Source organism: Musca vetustissima, unplaced genomic scaffold (genome assembly GCF_032173495.1).
Source record: "Musca vetustissima isolate MV318-11 ecotype Yass unplaced genomic scaffold, APGP_CSIRO_Mvet_v1 utg31014, whole genome shotgun sequence".
Lineage (NCBI taxonomy): Eukaryota > Metazoa > Arthropoda > Insecta > Diptera > Muscidae > Musca > Musca vetustissima.
Window position 1 is genome coordinate 12,778 of NW_026887392.1, and position 20,919 is coordinate 33,696.

Sequence of the window (20,919 nt, forward strand, 5' to 3'; positions counted from 1 at the left end):
TGAATTTTGGCATAGCGTACTGAATTAAGTCTAGAATGAAGTGTGCAAAGTTTCGTGAAAATCGGTTCAGATTTAGGTATAGCTCCCATATATATTTTCATCTGATTAAAGGTAATTGGTGCACCAAAGACATTATATATCTTTCGATTTGCACGAAATTTGGCATAAGTCACTGAATCGCGTCTTTAGTAATGTGTGCTAAGTTTCATGAAAATCGGTTCAGATTTAGATATAGCTGCCATATATATTTTCTTCGATTTAAAGTTATTGGTACCAAGCGACCCAATATATCTCTCGATTTGCACGATATTTGGCATAGCGTACTGAAATGCGTCTATAACATGGTGTGCTAGGTTTCATGAAAATCGGTTCAGATTTATAAAAAGCTCCCATATATAGTATCGACCGATTTAATGTAAATGGTGCACAAAAGTCCGAATATAGTTTTCGATTTGCACGAAATTTGGCATAACGTCCTGAATTGAGTCTAGAATTATGTGTGCTATGTTTCGTGAAAATTGGTTCAGATTTAGATATAGCTCCCATATATATTTTCGTCCGATTTTACATATATGGTGCACCAAACTCCTAACGTTTGTCCTATTAACACGAAATTTTGCACAACGTATCAGATTGAGACTTGAATGACGTTATTAAGTTTTTGTTTTGAAATTAGTGCAGATCCAGCCATAGCTTCCATATGTATTTCGAACAGGTGTCTGATTGAGATTAAATTTTTAACAGTGCTACTTACTTATTTCTTTACTGGTTAAAGAATATTTTTCTAAGGCGAACACGAAATTTGGCATAACGTCCTGAATTGAGTCTAGAATGATGTGTGCTATGTTTCGTGAAAATTGGTTCAGATTTAGATATAGCTCCCATATATATTTTCGTCCGATTTTACATATATGGTGCACCAAACTCCTAACGTTTGTCCTATTAACACGAAATTTTGCACAACGTATCAGATTGAGACTTGAATGACGTTATTAAGTTTTTGTTTTGAAATTAGTGCAGATCCAGCCATAGCTTCCATATGTATTTCGAACAGGTGTCTGATTGAGATTAAATTTTTAACAGTGCTACTTACTTATTTCTTTACTGGTTAAAGAATATTTTTCTAAGGCGAACATAGGCGTGGATTTTAAAAATAATATTTTTCTATGGCAATAATAGGCGTGGATTGTTTAAAGAATATTTCTCTAGGGCTACCATAGCCGTGGATTTTTTAAAGAATATTTTTCTAGGGCAACCATAGCCGGATTTTTAAAAGAATATTTTTCTTGTGCAACCATAGCCGTGGATTTTTTTAAGAATATTATTCTAGGGCAACCATAGCCGTGGATTTTTTAAAAAATATTATTCTAGGGCAACCATAGCCATGGATTATTTAAAGAATATTATTCTAGGGCAACCATGGCCGTGGATTTTTAAAAGAATATTTTTCTACGGCAACCATAGCCGTGGATTTTTTAAAGAATATTATTATAGGGCAACCATAGCCCTGGATTTTTTAATTTTTTTCTAGGGCAACCTTAGCCGTGGATTTTTTAAAGAATATTTTCTCTAAGCTACCACAAGGCGTGGATTTTTTAAAGAATATTTTCTCTAAGCTACCACAAGGCGTGGATTTTTTAAAGAATATTTTCTCTAAGCTACCACAAGGCGTGGATTTTTTAAAGAATATTTTCTCTTTTCTCTAAGCTACCACAAGGCGTGGATTTTTTAAAGAATATTTTCTCTAAGCTACCACAAGGCGTGGATTTTTTAAAGAATATTTTCTCTAAGCTACCACAAGGCGTGGATTTTTTAAAGAATATTTTCTCTAAGCTACCACAAGGCGTGGATTTTTTAAAGAATATTTTCTGAGCTGCTACCACAAGGCGTGAATTTTTTAAAGAATATTTTCTCTAAGCTACCACAAGGCGTGGATTTTTTAAAGAATATTTTCTCTAAGCTACCACAAGGCGTGGATTTTTTAAAGAATATTTTCTCTAAGCTACCACAAGGCGTGGATTTTTTAAAGAATATTTTCTCTAAGAATATTTTCTCTAAGCTACATTTTAAATTAGAAAGCATGTCTTGTGACGTATAACTGCTGCCGTAAATCATACGCCACATGTTCACAATTTCATTTGACAAATGTTTTGGTTTCACACAATTAATTTATATCGAAAATTTTCTGTGAATAAGTTGTTTAGCCGTAACAGATTTTCAGAATGCAGGGTAAGTCTCTAGCAGCCATTGTTTTGCTACAGAAATCTTCTCCGGGTCTTATATTGTTTTAGTCAATATCGCATCTTCAATCACTAATTTAAGTTAATAGCCATTGAAGTCTTGCATAGGTCTTCGAAGTTCACAGAAGAAATGCGCAGCTGATCTTCAAAAGCCAAGAAAAACGTTCTGCAGACCTTTTGTTGACCTCGAATCACATAGCAGGACTTCAATTACTCATAAAAGGCCTTCTATCGAAATACTTAATATCACATCCCTTATTCGTACATAATTCAGATTCAATTTAATTGTAAAGCCTAGTGGCGTATAAATGTTGTTGTAAATCATACGTCACATGTCCCCTATGAAAATTATTTTATTATTTCACTTCACTCTTTCAAAACACCACTCTACAATCACCAGGAAAATCTACTTCTTGAAAAAATATTTTTTAAGAATCCATGCTATGGACCAATAATTATCTCCATCAGGTCTTCAATAACCATGGGAGTTCTAACCAGGTGTTCTAGTACTTTCGAAAGTCGATAGAAATTGGCAGCTGTTCTTCAGTTGTCTTTAGAAATCATCAGGAGATTTTATGAGCCCAACAGAAGTCATCAGAAGCTATTTTATTGCTATAGAAATGATTTTCAAATGATGTATTGACTTCAAAGGATACATCAAGTCATCTGAAACAAATGCAAGTCTTCACTCAGAGAAATAAGTTCTTAGGAGCCGTTCTATTTACACATATACATTTTATAGCGATAGAAGTCTTCCAGCAGACTCTCTGAGGCCAATAAAAATTTCCACCTGGCCTCACTCAACAATAAAACTCCGCAATAGGCATTCCACCACCACGCAAATCTTCGAAACATTGTTCAAAGTCATTAAAGTCTTCCGAGTGTATTTTATTGTCTTCGAAGTTCTCCGAATATCTTCAACGGAACTTCTATTGTCATCGAAGTTTCCAGCTGTCATTATAAGTCTTCAGCAGTGTTCCACCTTTGTAGCCCCTTATTATAACCTAAAACGACGTATGTCTTCAGTATTTCCGCAAGATTCAATAACCGGTTTTCTCGAGCCACAGAAGTCCTCAACATCCATCCAATGGTCAATAGAAGTCTTAGGCAGGTCAGCAATTGTCAGAGAAGGCCATAACCACTTTTCTAAAACCACAGATAAATTCTGTACATTTCCTGAGGCCATTAGAAGTCTTCAGGCAGTTTTCTATTACCACTGAAGTTCTCAGCAGGTCTTTTGAAGCCAACATTTTTTCGCAGCAATATTTTTATTTTCTTCATAGTCCGTTCGCAAGCTTTTTTAGAACCTAAATAAATGAGCGACCTAATACCAAACATTCGGAAGCTTTGGGGCGTATAATTGCTGTCGTAAATCATACGCCACATGTTCCCCCATGAAAACATCTTTATTTGGTAAGAGTTTTTGCTCCACATCTTATAAATCTGCTGCTGAAAAAAAAGGACAACTGTGAAAATATATTCGCTTAAAATTTCAGGTTTTCTAATGATCATCAGTTGCCATAGAACTTCTCAGAAGGTTATTTTCCTCTGCATGCCAATATAAGTATTTAGCAGGTCTTCAGTTGACACAGAAGGTCATAACTTACCTCTAATGCCACAGATAACTTCAGTCCAACTCCTGGTGTATGCAGAAGTTTTCAGACAGTTTTCTATAATCACAGAAGATTTCAGCAGGTCTTCTGAAACCAATAAAACTCCGCAGCAGAATTTATCTCACCTACATAGTCCATTCACAGGATTTCTGGCACCAAGAGAAGGAATATTCGACCGGTGTTTTGCCTCTGAAGTGCTCAGATGGTCTTCTATGACCACAAAATCCTTCAGCAGAATTTCTGTTGACCTCGAAGTCCATTTAATTTCCGATATAACTTTCTAACCGGTAATTTAAATTCACAGTAGTCATCAAAGGTCGTTATATAGCTACTAGAAATTTTCAGCAGATCTTAAATTGTCACAGAAAACCATAACCGACCTTCTAATGTCACCGAAATTTCAATATATTTACTGAGACCTGTCGAAGTCTCCAGGCAGCTTTCTTTAGTCATAGAAGTTCCCAGCTGGTCTTCTGAAGCCAAAAAAGTCCGCAGTCTATTACCTTCAAAGTCCCTATCTAATTTTTCTGGAACCACAAACATTTTTATTGACATCAAAGTCTCTTATTTGGATCCCCTGAATTCCACATTATGCAAAAGAAATTTAGCTTGCCATAGAACTTTTCTGAAGGTTTTATTTTCCTCAGCAGGTATTCTATGATCAATATAAGTCTTTAATAGGTCTTCACTTGTCAGGGAAGCTATAACAGACCTTCTAATGCCACATATAACTTCAGTACATTTCCTGAAGGCTGTAAATATCCTCAGGCGGTTTTCTATTACCACAGGAGATCGCAACAGGTTTTCTGAAGCCAATAGAAGTCCGCATCAGTATTTCAGTTATCTTCATAGACCGTATGCAGGTATTCTGGAGCAAAAGACGAAATCTTGGGCCAGTGATTTGGCTCCGAAGTGCTCAGATGTCCTTCAATATTCACAAAAATCTTCAGCAGACCTTCTGTTGACCTCGAAGTCACTTAACAGGTATTCAATCATCCATATAAGTTTATAACCGGTTTAGAGTCCAGAAGCCCTAAACGGCTTTATGGCCAATTGAAATCTTCACCCATAACCGAACTTCCAATACCACAGATCCCCTCAGTATATATCCTGACACCTGTAGAAGTCTCCAAGTGGTTTTTTCTAGTCTCAAAAGTTCTCTGCTGGTCATCTAAAGCCAATAAAATACCGCAGCAGTATTTTTATATTACCTTTATAGTCAGTTTGCAGGTTTATTCAGGAAAAGGAAGTCTTCAGCCTTACCTAAAGTTCCCAGTAGGCATTTTTATGCCTTTGAAGTGCTCAACCTTGAAAAACCATCCATTAAAAAATCCAGGCTCCTTTAAAATACCATAAGGCCCTTTTACCTTCGAATTTTCCCGTCCAGTCATCTCATTTGCATGTGTATGTGTTGATGATTTCAATATCCCGCACTCATTCATAAACAACAATAACAAAAAACCGCAGACTCTTGAGGTAACGTGCGATAGTCGCTATCATCGTCTTCTTTGTTGGCTGCGGCTGTGATTGTGGCATGACTTTTATGTTTATTTTCCTAACTTTGGCTTTTCATATGGTTTTTCTTTCATTGCCCACGCCGTCACCATCAACGAACACCTCTCCGCCATGACTTCTTACAAATTGTATTAGTAATTTTAATCGCCAAGTGAGTGAGTGAGTGTGTGTGTGTGTCTGTGTACTTCAAAGTAAACGTGTCTCTGTAATGCTTATCTCTTTAAATTGTTTTGGATTTTGGCTTTTGTGTGAGTGAAGGAGTGTAAGTGTGTGTGTGTCAGTGCGTGTATTTCTGCCATTATCGTTGTCATAATATTGTCATGGAGGCGTGCAAGTGAGTGACATTGTTGTAAAGATATCAAATACAAAAACAACAAAAAAAGTCATCAAATCTTAAGATAAACAAATGTCTATGGCAAAAATAATAATAAAGGTAAATGAACGGAGCTGGAGTGTGCGGGGTAGAATGTCGTATTGTGGTGGTTCTGTGTGTGTCAAAGGATTATAATTGGGTATTTGTGGGGAAGTTGGGGCAGAGATTGCGAGGTATTTAAGTGAAAATTCAAAATTATAATAAAATTAAAATCTTTTAAAGCGAAAGATAAATTTTAAATAGCCAAAGAGTACGATAAACATGTTTCAGGATACTATTTGGAAGTAGTGGAAAATTGTCTCCTTTTTATATTTATATACTATAGTTTCAAAAGTATTTTCCATCACAATTTCAATACTATCTTCATATGCTCTTATTGCTCTTTAATTTAGCTTCAATTTAATTCTGGTCCCTTAGGGTATATAAGTGTGTCCATAAATCATACGCTACATGATCCATATGAAAATAATTTAATTTTGCAATTGTTTTGAATCCTGGTAGCGTATAAGCGTTGTCGTAAATCATACGTCACAAGTCCCCTATGGAAATAATTTAATTTTGGAATTGTTTTGGTTTCACTTTGCACATTTTATATAACATATAAAAAACAACTTAAATAGCCAGGCTTATATTTAGCCCTGAAAAAATTCCTTTTATAAATTCACGCTTATATTTAGCCCTGAAAAAATAGGTTTTCAGAAGGTCTTCTGAAGCCAATATAAGTTTTCAACATTTCTTCTAAGGTCAATAAAACTCTTCAACAAATCTTCAAGCATTACAGAAGTTCACCTCAAGTCTTCTTAGGCCAATATAATTTTTCAGCTGTTCAGCAATAAAAGCTATTTTATTGTTATGGGGATCTTTACCAAGTATTGCATCTTCAAATTTCCTTCCATCACAAATTGAAGTCTTCTGAAATCAATATAAGTTTTCAGAAGGGTGTTCATAGTTAACATAAGTGTACACCAAGTTTTCAATAATCAATAGAAATCCAGTCCCACAGACGTCAGTCCCACAGACGTCATTTTATTGCCACATATATCTTCAAAATTTCGTTCATTGCCTTTGAGGTCACAGCAGGTCTCCTAAAGCCAATTTTTCTGTATCACTTGAGGCTTCATCTGACCTCTAATAAGTCTTCCAGAGGTCTTATATTGCCTTCGATGTTCTCAGAAGGTGCTCAGAGATCTTTAATTGTCAATAGAACTCCACAGGGGGACTTTTGAGGCAGACAGAAGTCTTCACCAGTCATTGCTACATAAATCTTCCACAGGAGTTGCATTACCTTCGCATTGCATTTCAACCAATGAATGTAATACAGATCTTCCGTAACGTATAACTGTTGTCATATATCATACGCCATATGCTTCCCATTAATTTCATTTAACGATTTTTCTGTTTCACTTGACGCTATGTCCCCGCCTCACTTTCAATCAGCAGCCTTTATTTTGTCACATAAAATTTCATTGAGTCTTTAATAGCAATATAAGTCTTCTATTGCCTTCAAAGTCTTCAGCTACTCAGTCTTATACCTCAGAGATCTTCAGTCGATCTTTAATTGTCAATAGAACTCCTCATGAGGTCTTTTCAGTCCAACAGAATTCTTCAGCAGTCATGTTATTGCTACATAAATCTTCAACAGGTCTAGCATTGCCTTCGAAAGTCATAACAAGCCTTCTCATTTCTTTTGTAGTCCTAAAAGTATTTTTTACCAATATATCACTCCTTATCTCCGGTAATTCGATATGAATTTAATACTGATCTTCGGTGACGTATAACTATTGTTGTTTATCACACGCCACATGTTCCCCATTAATTTCATATTTGTTGCGCTGTTCGCTTTTTATTGGTCTTCAATAATCAATAGAATTCCTTAAGAGGTCATTTGTATCCAACAGGGGCCTTAAGTAGTACTTTTATTGATATAGAAATCTTCACCTTGTATTACCTTCGTCCTCACCTTAACAGCCTTTCGTTTGTCACATACATCTTCATAAAGTCTACAATAGCAATAGAAGTCTTCGAATAGGTCTTCTATATCCTTTGAAGTTCTCAAAACATCATCAACTTCTAATGCCTTCGAAGTTCTTTGTAGATCGTTTACGGTCAATATAAGTCTTCAGTTAATCAGTCTTCCAACAAACAAATCTCTTGGCGTCATTCTATAGTAAATGAAGTTCTTAACAAGTCTTCTATAGCTTCCAGAAATCCTAATCATATCTTCAATCACCGATAGAACTTTGTGACCGATATTTTAGAGCAACAGATAATCTATGACTGTTCAGTACATATTCTCAGGCCAGATGGTTTTCTATAGCCACATAAGTTCTCAGGAGATGTTCTAAAGCTAATAGAAGTCTTCAGCAGCGTTGCTATTACATTTGTAATTCGTTTGCTGATTTTCTTGAATCTCCGATTCCTCACCAAAAAGTTTCCAACAGGCCTTCCAATGGTTTTTATTTATCAATAGAAAATCTTTAGAAAACCTTAGGAGTTCCATAGTAGATATTTAATAACTGAGAAATGTTTGTAGCCAGCCACAAAATTGCTCAACATGCATGGAAGTCGTCAGCAGATTTTCTATTTATATTTTATTTCCATAGATAAATATTCAGTAGATTTTTTGAGACATTTCCAGCATTGCCTCTATTACCTTTATTACCTTCTGTCTGCAGATATTCTAGAACCAAAAACGACCTAAGCCGGTGATTTATTACCAAAAAAGATTTAGCCCTTTAACGTCCTCAAATGGTCTTCAATGAGCACAGAAATCTTCACCTGATCCTATGTTGCCCTCAAGGGATATAGGTATTTATCCCTTCACCACACTGTGGCACAGGGTATTATGTCTTTGTGCATATGTTTGTAACATGCAAAAGGAAAAGAGGTAGACACATGGTTCCTTTTGATAATATGCATAGAATCACTTTCTGAGTCGATTTATGCATGTCCGTCCGTCTGTAGATGTTAAATTGTAAACAAAGTACAGGTCGCAATTATGATCCGATTTGAATGAAATTTGGCACAAATCACTTATTTGGCCCAAGGACGAACCCTATTGAAATTGGTGAAAATCGGTTCAGATTTAAATATAGCTCCCATATATATTTTCGTCCGATATATGCATCAAAGTACCTATATATCTTTCGATTTGCACGAAATTTGGCATAACGTACTGAATTAGGTCCAAAATGATGTGTGCTAAATTTGAAAATCGGTACAGATTTAGATATAGCCCCCAAATATTTTTTAGTCCGATTTAAGGTAAACGGGGCACCAAAGTACCTATATATCATTCGATTTGCACGAAATTTGGCATAGCGTACTGAATTAGGTCCAGAATGCTGTGTGCTAAGTTTCGCGAAAATCGGTTCAGGTTTAGATATAGCTCCAATATATATTTTCGTCCGATTTAAGGTAAACGGGGCACCAAAGTCCCTATATATCATTCGATTTGCACGAAATTTGGCACAGCGTAATTAATTAGGTCTAGAATGATGTGTGTTAAGTTGCGTGAAAATCGGTTCAGGTTTAGATATAGCTCCCATATATATTTTCGTCCGATTTAAGGTAAACGGAGCATCAAAGTCCCTATATATCATTCGATTTGCACGAAATTTGGCACAGCGTAATTAATTAGGTCTAGAATGATGTGTGCTAAGTTTCGTGAAAATCGGTTCAGATTTAGATATAGCTCCCATATATATTTTCGTCCGATTTAAGGTATATGGTGTGGCAAAGTCCCTATATATCTTTTGATTTGCACGAAATTTGGCATAGCGTACTGAAATAAGTCTAGAATGACGAAAATCGGTTCATATTTAGATATAGCTCCCATATATAGTTCGCCCGATTTTAGGTAAATGGTATGCCAAAGTCCCTATATATCTTCCGATTTGCACGAAATTTGGCATAGCATACTGAATTGCGACTAGAATGATGTGTGTGAAAGTTCTTGAAAATCGGTTCAGATTTGGATATAGATGCCATATGTATTTTCAACCGATTTAATTAAATGGTTCACCAAAGTCCCTATATATCCTTCAATTTCCATGAAATTTGCCATAGCGTACTGAATTAAGTCTAAAATGATGTGTATAAAATTTCTTGAGGATCGGTTCAGATTTAGACATAGCTCTCTTATATATGTTCGTCTGATTTTAAGTAGGACCCAAAATATGGCCATTAGGAAAAAAACCTGGTGAAATTAGTACAACCTCACTTGTGACATGTTTCGATAAAATCGCTTCATACTCGAATATAGCTTCCATATCTATTTTCATCCGATTTTAAGTAAATGGTGCACCAACTCCTCATGTTTGTAATATTGACATGAAATTTTGTACAACGTACACAATTGAGCATTTTGATATTTGCTTTAAATCGATTTATATAATTTTGTCCCATTGTAGCAAACGAATGACATGTTTATGGATTGATCTAAGTCGGTCGGTACTGGTTTCAAAATGAAAAATAAAAATTATTTCAAACATAATTCCTTGAAAGGGAAAACAAATTTAAAATTGCCAACGGCTAAAGTTAAAATATTTAAGATAGTGGATCATGAGTCCGTTCTATTTGTAATGGAGTAGGAAATTCTTTCCTTTGAATATTTCAATAGGCATTTATTATTGAAAACTCAATATTTACCCCATAAGCCGCCTTAATTCAATTTCAATTTAATTTCAAGCCTTGTTGGCGTATAATTACTGTCGTACACCATACGCTACGATGTTCCCACCAAGAAAACAATTTTATATCGCAATTGTTTTGGTTTCACTTGACGCCTTTGAAATACCACCTCCAAAATATTTCCCGAAGCCTTAAATTAAGTTTTCATTCCAAACACAAAACAAAAAAAAACTTTTTAATGAGTTAAACCGCTTGCGGGACAATGCCACAATCACAGAGTTCAATGAAAAACTTCCGAACAAAATTGAGATCTACACACATGTCAAAACTCACACCACTACAAAGAAAAGTATATACTTTATTTTGATGAGTTTTTGTATGTATGTCACATACACACACACGTACAAGTACAAACCCTCTAAATAGTCCTTAATTTATGGTGATATTTGTCTGTCTGGCGGTGAAGTTCCCATACATATCTCGTTTTTCCGAATTTTATCAATTGTCTGCAGGCTAACTACAAGTTCGTCCTATGATGCGTGGAAAAACAAAAACATTTTGGAAGTTTTCTTGAAAACGTGTGCGTGTGTGTGTTTTCTTTTTCTTAACTTTCAGTATTTAATTTCAGAAAGCAGATAAAAGTTCTGCACAACAATAAAAGAAAACTTTCACGCCTACTTAATGGCATGGTCTTTTGAGAAGATTATAATCATAAGGTAGGAATTTACATATGCGAATTTAGGTAAAAGTGGGTACTCCACATTTTTTGTGTCGATTTTTAAGGTAATATTTTTAATAGCTTGGCAATAGAACCCTGTTTTGAAATTTTTTTAAACTGTTAAAGACCTGTTTAAGAATCCTGGGACTATTGGTGTTAGAAGACAGGATTTTTTAAACTTCTTGTAGTTCCAGAACATCTGAAAACGAACTAGACATATTGCTGAAATCTTCTATTGACATCAGAAGACCTGCTCAGAACTAAGTAGACAATAGAAGATCTGAGACAATAGCAGACCTGTTGAAGATTTATCTTGACCATAGAATGTCTGCTTTGACTTTAAAAGACCGGTTAGAAACTTCTACTGGTGATTGAAGACCTGCTAAGACACTTCAAGGGCAACATACGATTTGTTGACATTTCTGTGGCTTTTGATGAGTATCTCAGAACTTTAAGTGGATTTGAAGTACTGTTAAATAGTCTTTGTAATACATTACGGCCTGAAGACTTCTTTTGGTTTAGAAAGCCTAAAACAGACTACGAAGGTAAGAAGTACTGCTGAAAACTTCTACTTGTTTTAGAAGACCTGCTGAGAACTTCTGTGGCTATAGAAAACCAACTGCAGATTTCTACTGGCCTCAGAAAACCTACTGAATAGTTGTATCCTTCTGTGTCAATAGAAGACCCGCAAAGAACTTCTGTGACTACAAGACTGAAGAATTCTATTGACCGAAGACTTCTATTGGCCTCAAGTGTGGTCTTCAGTGTCAAAATAAGTCACCCTGAAGACTTCTAATAATCATATAGGCGATTGATGAAGTACTGAAAACTTCTGTGGCTAGACTTTAAAATAATATTTGTTGATCATTCTCCAAAAATTGCAAATTTTACAGATGAATTTTGAATGGTATGTGGCGTATGAGTTATGTCACCACTTATACGACCTGGTGTCCATACTACAATAAATCTACATATTTACATTAGTTTTCATCAGATAAGGATCTATTGTGGACTCTTGCATTAAAAGGCCTATTTTCGGCATACGATTTTCGGTGACGATTGGAAACTTACAGGTCACTTTTGAGTCCATTGAAGGCTTTTAAGTTTACAGAAGGCCTCCTAAGAACTTTTGTGGCTATAAAAGGCCGCCTGGGGAAATCAGCTGGGCATTTAAGCCTTCCAGAGGACTTCTACCGAATACTTCGCAGAGCTATAAAAGTTCTGCAAAGAGCTTGCTATTAAGAATCTGCCAAATATCCCTATATCTGAAGACTTGTATGGACCGTAGAAGAGCTTCAGAGAACTACAAAGGCAAGATATCATTAGCAGATCCAACATAGCATTACTAGACCCTTCTATGCCAATAGAAGACCCGCAGAGAATTTCTGTGACCATAAAAGCCCGTCTAAAGGCTTCTGTTGGCCTCAAGTGTGGCCTTTTGTGTCAATAGAAGTCCCCCCGAAGACTTCTAATAATCATAGAATGTAAGTTGAGGACTGGTAGAAAATCTTGAATCGGTGCTTTAAGAAATACTGAACACTTCTTTGGCTAGTGTTCAAAATAATATTTTAGCCCTTATCCAAAGATTACGTATTTTACAGTTGAATTTTGAATTCAATGTGACGTATGAGTTGTGTCACCTCTTATACGACCTAGTGTCCTTAACAACATAAATTTAATTTCAAATATATTATACATATTTACATTAGATTACATCTGGTGAGGATCTATTGTGGACTCTATTGACTATTGATAACCTGTTGGAAACTAATACTTGCATTAAAAGGCCTATTTACAGCATCTAATGACGATTGGAAACTTACAAATCACTTTTGTATCCATTGAACGCTTATAAGTTTATAGAAGGCCCCCTAGAAGTTTTGTGTCTGTAAAAGACCGCCAGGGGAAATCAAGTGGACCAAAAAACCTTCCAGAGGACTTCTATTGACTATTGAAGACATATTGAATCTTCGCTGGGCTATACAAATTCTGCAAAGGACTTATGTGGCTATTAAAAATCTGCTAAATATCTGAAGACTGAGCGATTGAAGACTTCTATTGACCGTAGAAGACCTTCAGAGAACCACGAAGGCAATATATCATTAGCAGGTCTAAGATAGCATTAGCAGGACCTTGTATGTCAATAGAAGTCCCGCAGACAACTTCTGTGACCACAAAACCCGTCTAAAGCCTTCTATAAAGCTCAGGTGTGGTCATCTGTGTCAATAGAAGTCAAGTCACAGAAGAAGACTTCTAATATCGGTGTATCGGTGCTTGAAGAAATACTGAAAACGTCTTTGGCTTGTGTCCAAAATAATATTTTGGTCATTCTCCAAAGATTGCGAATATTACAGATGAATTTTTAATTTTATGTGACGTATGAGTTGTGTCACCTCTTATACGACCTAGTGTCCTTACCAATGCCTATTAAAATGTCTACTTTCGGCATCGAATGTCTATTAGAAACATACTAAACACTTTTGTGGTTATAAAAAAACTTTCTAAATCCTTGTATCGACCATTTAAGATCCATTAAAGGCTATCGAAGGCCTCCTAAAAACTTTTGTGTCTGTAAAAGACCGCCAGGGGAAATCAAGTGGGCATAAAATTCTTCCAGAGGACTTCTATTGACTATTGAAGATATGCTGAGTACTTCGTTGGGCTATAGAAATTCTGATGAGGAATTACGTGCCTATATCTGCAGAGTGATCGATTGAAGACTTCAATAGTCTGTAGAAAATCTTCAGAGAATTACGAAGGAAAGATTAGTCCAGTTAAGGTTCTTTTGAGAACTTCAAAGGCAATAAAATATCTATATATGGAGGTTTATGTTATAGATATAGATTTTTGTTACAATAGAAGGCCAGTTGAGCACCTCTTCCGACTAAGGACTTATAAGTCTAAATAAGGACTAGTGAGGGCCTCTGCGTCTATAAAGAACTGTGAGCATTTACGTCTTGAGGAAGACTTTCATTAACTTTTTAGAGTATTATGAAGACTTATCTTGACTTAGAAGACCTGCTGGGAACGAGGAATAGAAATTAAGAGGTTCTGTCTTCAGCCACAATCTTTAGTCGATCTTTGTTATATAGATCGACTCTAAATTTCTATTCGTCGTATAATTCAACTTCAATACAAGTCCAGTTTAGGACCTTCTGAGCACATCAAAGACAATCGAAGACCTATACAAGACTTCTGGTGCTACAGCAGACATTCTTCAGCTATGTGGGACAATAGAAGACCTGAAAAGCTCTTTTATTGGCGATGAATGCCTCCTGAGAACTTCTGTGACTAAAGAGGAAAAGCTGGGAAGTGCATAGTAGTCTATTGACTACTCTGGACATAAAGGGGATTTGTCTTGATCATAAAATCAGAAGACTTATATTAGCCTGTTGAGGACCTTCCGAGCACTTTAAAGGTAATGAAAGACCTATATAAGGCTTTATAAGGTATGTGTAGCTAAATATAGAGCATCTAAAGACTTCTATGGACCGTAGATGGCCTACAGAGGACTACAAAGGCAGTACAAGTCCAGTGTAGGACCTTATACTAAGTTTTAAACCAATAGAAGACCTAAATAAGACTTCTGTGGCAATAGACAGCCTGTTGAAGGCAATATATGTAATTTTGAAATTTTTTAAGAACATGGAAGATTTCTGGTGAAGATTTCTAGAGAAATCAAATTACAGCTGGGGTAGTCTCTTAGACTCATAGGACGCTTTAGGACTTCTATCTCTCCAACCAGTTTCTTCAGGCGGCACATCTACATTTCTCTTACGGCCGCTTCTTCGAACCTGAACCATTGACCATAGTCTTCATTAGCTTCTCGGCCGTACGATTTCCAACTGGCTTGTCCGCATCTTTGACCGGAAGCATCATCTTTCAGACTGTGCCTTTTGCAATCCTGATCTTAGCTCTGTTCCTAGTCTTTCTATTACGGGACACACTATCTAACGTTGGCTGCTTATTGCACGTAGCTGTTGGATCCAAATTCCAGGCCGCATTGCCACGATATATATCAACCGATTTAATCTTCCTGGCCGGAACATCCATAACCACTGGATTCTGCTTCCTGTTACAAACATATTTTTTAGTAGATTCACCGCCGGCTTCTATTGTTTTCAGAAGACCTACTGTGGATTTCTCGAGACAATATAAGACTGGGTTAGATTTCGAAAATAATATTCCCAAAGGCTTCATTGGGACTTAGAAGACCTCATGAATACTTCTTGACAACAGACGAGCAGCTGTAAACTTCTAACAGACGAGAAGCTGTAAACTTCTATTGGTCTCTTATTGAAGACCAGTTGAAAATGCTATATTTCGATAATTGTAAATGGCATATAAATTGTGTCCGACAATTCTAAAGAGTGTGTGACTTAGGCCATCACTTATAACATCCAATGTCCGACAATTCTAAATGACTCTATATAGTTCTATATTACGTATAAGTTATATCCCTACTTATACGATCCAATGTCCGAAAATTCTAAATAGGGTATGAGTTGTGACATCACTTATACGACCTAAGGTCCGTGCCGACATCAAATTCAAATCAATTTCCACTAAATTAATTTAGAAAACTAAACGAATTGAAATTCCATTCCATTCCATGTTAAAAATAATAGCTAACAAATTGCTATAATGGCCTCGAAACCACAATCACCGACCCAACCTCCAGGTGTGACTTGTATTTCTGGGGGTTTTCTTTCTTTTCTTCTACGAATTGCCACTTTTTTAATTAAAAAGAAATCAAATTCTGTGAAAATAGGGAGTGATGAAATTCTTCTTCTTCTTTCATTTGTATGTTATTGTAATATATAATTAAAATTGTAATTAATCATGTCATTGAAACACACACCCACACTCACAGAATAAAATGCCACACCTTTTGAACTGGTCATTGCAAGGGGAGTGTAGTAAATGACCCAGATAGTGTGTGGAGAGATCCTCTATGTAGGTTTGCCAAGAAGCGTTCAACGTCATGAGAATGCAAAAACCAACGAACTTATATTTGCAGAACGCATCTACGAGTAACTAAATTGGATTACAATGAAATTTTGCTGGCAAAATTGGTTAAAATATTTGCCGCGAACATAACTCACACCCATCCGCACTTACTGCAAAGATATTAATCAATTAGATGGATTTTTGGGTTTTGATGGATACGAACAGTGGGTAGGAGGGAATATTTTGTTCAAGTCTTCCTGAAGGCGTGGATTTTTTTTTAAATAATTGTTTAATCCTGCCTGGGGTTCCTCAAGGTGTGGATTTTTTAAATAAATTATTTTGTATACGCTCCACCATAGTATGGAGGGTATATTAATTTTGTCAATCCGTTTGTAACTCATCGAAATATTCATTTCCGACCCTATATATATATATATATACTTGATCAGGGTAAAATTCTAAGACGATCCGTCTGTCCGTCCCTCCGTCTGTTGTAATCACGCTATCTTCTGAAGGAATTGAGATAGGGTGCTGAAATTTTGCATAGGGTTGTCTTTTGTCTGCAGGAAGGTCAAGTTCGAAGATGGGATATATCGATCCACGTTTAGGCATAGCTCCCATATAAGGGTACCCGCCAAATTTCGGTATTTTGGGGTTCTTGAGCGCGTTTTTTAGCCGAATTCGCTGAAATTTGTTACATTTGGTTCTTAATGGGTACTAAATGTCTCCACAAAAAATTATAAGCATAGGTTCATATTTTCTGGTAGCCCCCATATAACGGTACTTCCTAATTTTCAGTATTTTGGGGGTTTTGGTCGTATTTTTCCACCGAATTGACTATAATTTAGTATTTAAAGTTCTTAATAGGTACCAAATCTCTCTACAAAAAATTATGTATATAGGTCCATTTTTTCGGGTTGGCCCCATATAAGGGTACCCCCCAATTTTCGGTATTTTGGGGTTCTTGAGCGCGTTTTTCAGCCGAATTCACTGAAATTTGCTACATTGGGTTCTTATTGGGTCCTAAATGTCTCCACAAAAAATTATAAATATAGGTTCACTTTTCTGGTAGCCCCCATATAACGGTACTTCCCAATTTTCAGTATTTTGGGGGTTTTGATCGTATTTTTCCGCCGAATTAGGTGTAATTTAGTATTGTGAGTTCTTAATAAGTGCCAAATCTCTCCACAAAAAATTATGAATATAGGTCCATTTTTTCGGATAGCCCCCATATAAGGGTACCCCCAATTTTCGGTATTTTGGGGTTGTTGTAGTCGAATATGGTAACAAATCTCTCTACCAAAAATTATTAATATTCGCCACTTTTTTGAGGTAGTCCCCATAAAACACCCTTTTTTATATTAAAATAGTTATCTAATTTGTTCCGCGTGTTGGGTTTGGTTCTAAGAGTCTGTCGTAATCATTTAACCTGCGGAGGATATCGAGATAAAGCTAGAACGTAAGGTTCGATAATGAACTATAACCCGCATTTAGGCCTAGCCCCTGTGTGGGAGATATCAGAAGGAGTGGACCGATAGTCCACATCTTTGAACCTGAACTAAGTTTGTAAGAATAATAAGATAGGCACAGGTTGGATGAAATCCAAATTTTCTGGAACATGGTTCACATTATGGTTGACATAATCGCGTTGTAGAAATATTGGTATAGGACCACTTTTTGGTATTTTCCCTACATTTTCATTTCAAGTACCTGTCAGTATATCTATGGTGGAGGGTATCCAAAGTTCGGCCCGGCCGAACTTAACGCTTTTTCACTTGTTCAATTCTACTTTCGAGGATATTGGCCATAGAATAGAATATTAGGCTTGTTAAAGACATTTTATTAATAAAGCACCATCCGAAGACTTCTTCTGTCTATAGAAAACCTCCTACCCTCAGGAAACATACTGAATAGTTATTTGTGATATGTTATAACCTTCTGTGTCAATAATAGACCAGCTGAACACAGCCTACTAAGAGCCTTCGAAGGCAACATAAAATCTTCTCAACATTTCTGTGGTTATTGAAGACCATCTGAGAACTTTCATAAGGCCTATTTTGGTTTCCAAATAACCTGCAATCATACTACGAAAATACTAGAAACACTGCTGAAGACATATATTAGCCTTAAAGACCTGCTCAGAACCTGCTAAGACAAAAGAACAGATCTTTTAAATATTTATGTGTCATCTAAGAACTACAAAGTCATGAGAAGGCCTACGGAAGATTTTGTGATAATACACTACCGACGGAAGACTTCCCTTGGCTCCAGAAAATCTGCAATTGCGCTACGAAGTTTATAGGATTACTGCGGACACTTCGATTGGCGTAAGAAGTACTGTTGAGATTTTTTTCCGCCTACAAATCTGCCAGCAGTCTTCTACTGGCCACAGAAAACCCATTGTTATTTGTGGCCTTAAAAGACCTGCTAATACAAAAGAACAGATCTTTTAAATATTTATGTGTCATCTAAGGACTACAAAGTCATGAGAAGGCCTGCGGAACATTTTGTGATAATAAACTACCGATGGAAGACTTCCCTTGGCTCCAGAAAATCTGCAATTACGCTACGAAGTTTATAGGATTACTGCCGAGACTTCCATTGGCGTAAGAAGTACTGTTGAGATTTTTGTGTCTGTAAAAGAGCCTTAAAAGACCTGCTAAGACAAAAGAACAGATCTTTTAAATATTTATGTGTCATCTAAGCACTACAAAGTCATGAGAAGGCCTGCGGAAGATTTTGTGATATATTGAGGACTCCTGTTGACGATTGGAAAAGAACACAAAAACAGGCGAGGATTTTTTAATAATATGTGTATTTTTTTGCAAAAACTTCGTATTTTGCAGATGAATATTGAATTCTCAGTGTCGTATGAGTTGTGCCAACACTTATGCGACCCAGTGTCCATGCCGAAATGAATTCACTTTCAAAACCAAATAATTACATTAGCTAAGAAAACAAATAAGACTGAATTTTTTCTAGATGATTTTTTAGAACATGCATTTAGTTGATTTGTTAAAATTATTTGTTAAAAATAATCCTTGAACTTAGGATTTTTGAAAGATTATTTTTTCCAGCCTACAACTAGGAGTGGATTTATTAAAGATTAATTTACAAATTTAAGGCGTGTATTTATTAAAGATTAATTTTTCAAGGGCCAACTGAGGCGTGGATTTATTAAAGATTAATTTTTCAAGGGCCAAAAAAGGCGTGGATTTATTAAAGATTAATTTATAAAGCCTACATTTAGGCGTGGATAAATTAAAGATAAATTTATGAAGCCTACATTTAGGCGTGGATTTATTAAAGATTGATTTATAAAGCCTACATTTAGGCGTGGATTTATTAAAGATTAATTTTCAAGGGCCAACTGAGGCGTGGATTTATTAAAGATTAGTTTATAAAGCCTACATTTAGGCGTGGGTTTATTAAATACTAATTTATAAAACCTACATTTATTTAAGATTAATTTATAAAGCCTACATTTAGGCGTGGGTTTATTAAATATTAATTTATAAAGCCTACATTTAGGCGTGGATTTATTAAAGATTAATTTTTCGGGGCCATATAAGGCGTGGATTTATTAAAGATTAATTTTTCGGGGCCATATAAGGCGTGGATTTATTAAAGATTAATTTACAAAGCCTACATTTAGGCGTGGATTTATTAAAGATTAATTTATAAAGCCTACATTTAGGCGTGGTTTTCTTAAAATTTCATTTTTGAAGCCTACAGTTAGGCGTGGATTTTTAAAGTTTCATTTTTGAAGCCTACATTTGGGCGTGGATTTTTAAAATTTCATTTTTGAAGCCTACATTTAGGCGTGGATTTGTAAAATTATTTTTTCAAGCCTACATCTAGGCGTGGATTTTTAAAAGATTATTTTTTCAAGCCTACATCTAGGCGTGGATTTTAATTTTTGTTTTTTGAAGCCTACATTTAGGCGTGGATTTTTAAAACTTCATTTGTGAAGCTTACATTTAGGCATGGATTTTTAAAAGTTCATTTTTGAAGTCTACATCTAGGAATTATTTCAATCCAACATTGTGTATTTTTAATGTTTAAATTTTTAAGACTTCCATCCCACTGTCCTTCCAGAAATTTCTTCAAAAAAATACAACTATTATTGAAATCTCCCACTAATAGTTTTTATTAAGGAAATTTGCTGATACAAATAGCCATCGGCAAATGAAAGAGTGTCGAAAAAATTTGCTAACCATAATTAATTATAGACGCGTCAATCTTTTCGCAAAAGAGCTCCACCATCCAGATTTATGACACAAAATCTAAATCAAAGAAGGAAAAATTAATTAAAAAAATTTTACACAGCTTTACCAGAATGTTGGTCATCATCATTGATTCGAGTGCAATTAAAATCTCTGAAAAGACGGAGCTCAGAACAAAAATTGTAAACCACAACAAAAAGTATTGTCGATATATTTATGGCATTTTAAGCATAATTTGCAATATTTACAATGAATGGAGGAGGAGGGTAGAGCTCCGCTAAAAATTGTAAAGGAACGATTATCAAGACAAGCAACACGCAAAACCAAAAATTACCAACACCAAAGACAACGGCCACGGCATTATCAGTTCCAATACCAAAATAGTCAAGCAAAGAATTTCAAATAAACGCTTTTCATGATGCTGCCTCTGATGATGGTCGTGGTAGTGGAGGTTCAAAAAAAACAGCAAGACATCGACTATGGTATTTTTTTCTTCAGCGTTTGCGTCCTTGTTATTGCAACAGCAACATCAGCATTATTGGGCATTGATGCCATCACAAAGAGTACCAAAACGCAGAAAAAATTTCAGCTCCGCACAACAAAAAGTGGCAGTCCCACTAAAACCTCCGTAAGAAGTTATGCATTCAGTCTT